This window comes from Palaemon carinicauda, chromosome 26, assembly GCF_036898095.1.
Source record: "Palaemon carinicauda isolate YSFRI2023 chromosome 26, ASM3689809v2, whole genome shotgun sequence".
In the NCBI taxonomy this organism is placed as follows: domain Eukaryota; kingdom Metazoa; phylum Arthropoda; class Malacostraca; order Decapoda; family Palaemonidae; genus Palaemon; species Palaemon carinicauda.
In genome coordinates this window covers 104,057,617-104,062,064 of record NC_090750.1, presented here as the reverse complement: position 1 = coordinate 104,062,064, position 4,448 = coordinate 104,057,617, and the positions used below count along the sequence as shown (strand labels likewise).

Here is a 4,448-nt window from a genome sequence, read left to right as displayed (position 1 = left end):
TAAACCAGTTAAGTGTTTTTACATCCTATAATATCTATGGCATCCTCTGCCCATCTGCTGTCTGTTGTATGGACAGTATTTTATAGGCCTTTGTGAATTCGTTAGATAAGTCGTGAGATATATATATGTATATATATATATATATATATACATATATATATGTATATGTATATATATATATATATATATACTGTATATATATACTCTATACATATATATATATATATATACTGTATATATATATATATATATACATATATATATATATATATATATCTATATATATATACGTATATATATTAAACATTCAGTGTATTATCTCTTATTTTATGTTACTTTTGCATACCTGGAATTTCATTATTATTATTATTATTATCATTATTATTATTATTATTATTATTATTATTATTATTATTAGTTAAGCTACGACCCAAGTTGGAAAAGCAAGAAGCTATAAGCCCAAGGGCTCCAACAGGGAAAATTAGCCCAGTCAGGAAAGGAATTAAGGAAATAAATAAACGATATAAGAAGTAATGAACAATTAAAATAAAATATTATAAAAAAAACATTAACAACATTAAAACAGATCTTTCAAATATAAACTATAAAAAGACTTATGTCAGCTTGTTCAACATGAAAACATTTGCTGCAAGTTTGAACTTTGGAAGTTCCACTGTTGCTTTTTATCTTTCTATCAAATAGAATTTTCACCATTCCATAGACTTCTGGATTCATGAAGAACTACAGGGGCAATCAGTAGAGCGCAGACCTCCGTCGCGGCAGCTTATTTCTCGACCTTTTGCTCGACCTTGGCCTTTGACCATAACATGTATTAATTGGCGTGGTTTTTCATACACTCTAATATGGACCAAGTTTGAAAACTCTGTGACAACGATGTTCCAAACTTTATGGCTCATTACAGGAACTGGACATTTTGCTTGACCGTGACCTTGACCTTTGACCTTGACCTTCCAAAATGTAATCAACTCCAGCTTTTTATATAGCATTTAATCCCTGCAAGTTTCATTACTCTAAGATTAAAATTGTGGCCAGGAAGCTGTTCACAAACAAACAAATACACTCACAAGCAGGGGGTAAAACATAACCTCCTTCCAACTTCGTTGGCGGAGGTACTAATGTTGACACCACAGCTAGAACTTGCTAATGGCTCAAGAGAGTCTTCTAAATTGCTGTAACTTGAATCCAAACCAATGGAGAGAGAGAGAGAGAGAGAGAGAGAGAGAGAGAGAGAGAAAGTCGATATTCACTATTTCTCTAATCTTGTCTACATTCAATTTCATAGTTCGTTTATCTTTGATTATGACCAAAGTCTCTTTATAGTTTATAAACGAAATATCTGTTTTAATGTTGTTTTTATGATACTTCATTTAAATTGTTCATTACTTCCTTATTTCCTTTCCTCACTGGGCTATTTTTTCCCTGTTGGAGCCCTTGAGCTTATGGCATCTTGATTTTCCAACTAGGGTTGTAGCTTAGCTAATAATAATAACAATAATAATAACTATTTTATTTTTCTTAAATTGCGTCTTGCGGTTGTTAATTGTTAATGTCATTCTTAATCATATCTCTATTATTATTATTATTATTATTATTATTATTATTATTATTATTGTTATTATTATTACTATTATTATTATTTCTTAGGAAATATTCTGGCTGCATCACATGCCGCCAGACCTTCCACAAAAACTTCAACCTATTGTGTTAGCCAGAAGCAGACTGGATTATGAAGTCGTTCAGCAGGTAAATATAATCCAATATTTATCTATCTACCTACCTATATATATAGTAATTATACACACACACACACACACACATATATATATATATATATATAATATATATATATATATATATATATAATATATATATATATATATATATATATACAGTATACACCCATTCTGAGCGGGGATACCTTAACACGGTGAAAGGGTTTCGTGTATTGTCATAGCAAAGGTGTACTAGTCATGGACACCCATGCTAGGTTGTTTTGCTGTGAGCATCCAGACAAATATCTCCTACCGTTACCCATCCGCAGTTGGCCAGCGTGGTTATGAAAGCTGGCCAAACACCGGATATAAATAAGCCATATATTTCAATACATTTATGTCTGGATTCTGGCTTATTTGAATATGAAAAACCACGTCTATATGTGCAAAATTTATCATTAATCGAATGCCAAGCACAAACATACCAATTAGCTACGATAGTGAAGATGGGTTGATTTCAATTCTAAGCTCAAAAACCTGAATTCGACAGGTATATGTATAGAATTATCATTGACTTTTATCTTTCTTCGTGGCTAAATGGTACTGTCACTGTCATACAAGTATCCTGGACCACGGTTCGATCCAGGCCGGTCAGATGCTATTGTCTTTGAGTGGTTTCGCCCTAGAACTCTGATTCCGAGGTCGGTAAGAGAATCCAGACAATAATGTATTAAAATATGTGGCTTATTTAAGAAAGTATATATATACATATATATATATATATATATATATACAGTGAATCCCCTCATTTCACAGGAAATAAAGCACGGAAGGAAAGTCTTCGTGAAATGCGCGTCGCTCCCAACACTTCTCCTGGCCGCCAATATGACACGAATTGACCTCCTGACCATCGCCACCGGCACTTCAGATGACAGGTCAAAGGTCACTGATGTCTTCGGCGACGTAAATTTTGATGTGAAGGTCTGGGGAATTATTTACAAATTTATTCATTCATTTGTTAGTCTATTATCGTTAAAATTAGTTTCTTTTTTTATCTGCGTAGGTTATCCAGAAATTGATGTATTTTGGCGTCATCAGTAATATTCAAGATGGGTCTATTAGCTTGTACTAGTGTACGTGATCAGTCAAAAATGAAAGCTAAATATCTAGATATGCACACATATACACACATTCAACTCTTCCCAACTCCTCCCCTCTAACCAGGGTATAACTACTCCCTCTCCCCCACCCCAAGTTAATTGCATACCTAGTTCTTACTCTACTATGTACAGGATGGTAGAGTCTGGAAGATTTGAATGCAAAAGATGGTTAGAATTATGAAAAATCTTATGCAAACCTGCATAAAGAACTAACTGTACGACTGTAGATTGATATCAACCTCATGAATAAGGTTTCCTATAGCTTCAAAAAAGATTTTTGATTAAAAGGAAGTGAATTTTATACCACAAAGAGAACTGAAAATAGGTCTTCTAAGCCTATATAAACATGACTTCCAATCTTCTGATATGTAGCAGATTTAGTTAGTTGGTTTACTAATGTCTTTATGACATAAATTTCTCCCTTTCAGAGTCTCCTGATTCAGTATCCAAGACACTTGCTAATGATGAAGCCGTATCCCATGGTGAGTGTGAACTTCTGAATAGCTTAAAATGTATTTATTAGTAGTATTATTACTAGCCAAGCTACGACCCTAGTTGTAAAAGCAGGGTACTACAAGCCCTTGGGATCCTACAGGGAAAGTAGCCCAGTGAGGAAAGGAAATAAGGAAATAAACTATAAAAGATGTAATGAATAAAGAATAAAAAATATTTAAAGATCAGTATTAATATTGAAATAGATTTGTTATATATGAATAATGGAGAGAAATGCTATCAACCAGTTCAACATAAAACATTTGCTGTGAGTTTGAACTTCTGAGTAAAAAAAAAAAAAAAAAAAAAAAAAAACATGTTTTACAGTATTATTATTATTATTATTATTATTATTATTATTATTATTATTATTATTATTATTAGCTAAGCTACAACCACAGTTGGAAAACCAGGATGCTATTAGCCCAAGGGCTCCATCAGGGAAAATAGCTCAGTGAGGAAAGGAAATAAGGAAATAAACTACAAGAGAAATAATGGGACAGTAAAAAATCTATCACGAACAGTAACATTAAAATAGATCTTCCATTTAGACTATAAAAACTTTAAAAAATGCAAGAGGAAGAGAAATAATATAGAAAAGTGTGCCTGAGTGTACCCTCAAGCCAGAGATCTCTACCCCAAGACAGTGGAAGACCATGGTATGGAAGCTATGGCACTATCCAAGATTAGAGAACAATGATTTGATTTTGGAGTGTCCTTCTCCTGGAAGAGCTGCTTACCATAGCTAAAGAGTCTCTTCTACCCTTACTAAGAGGAAAGGAGCTACTGAACAATAATAGTGCAGTAGTTAACCTCTTGAGTGAAGAATTATGAGCAAAATAAGCTGAAATAGAGTAGATAAAACATGGGTATACATAAAAGCCAGTAGGAAATAATAAAAAGCTTTAGTACCAAGCGCTTTCGTGCATTTTAATACACCTCTTCAGGGTACAATAAAAAGCGCTTGGTACTAAAGCTTTTTATTATTTCCTACTGGCTTTTGCATATACCAAGTCACGTGATCCTTGTGGCAGTAAAGCATTATGGGTATATATATTTGCTA

The 4,448-nt window shown here is 33.0% G+C and overlaps 1 long non-coding RNA gene across 1 annotated transcript in view; it reads left to right on the top strand.

Moving 5' to 3' along the window:
- LOC137620356 (uncharacterized) overlaps nucleotides 1-2,708 on the top strand; it is a 7,976-nt gene extending 5,268 nt beyond the window's left edge. Inside the window, exons 2-4 of the long non-coding RNA XR_011040054.1 lie at nucleotides 1-7; nucleotides 1,666-1,764; nucleotides 2,550-2,708. The exon at nucleotides 1-7 is cut by the window's left edge and continues 185 nt beyond it. This is a non-coding gene — a long non-coding RNA (uncharacterized lncRNA). The remainder of the gene's footprint in view (nucleotides 8-1,665; nucleotides 1,765-2,549) is intronic.
- Nucleotides 2,709-4,448: the final 1,740 nt, after the last annotated feature.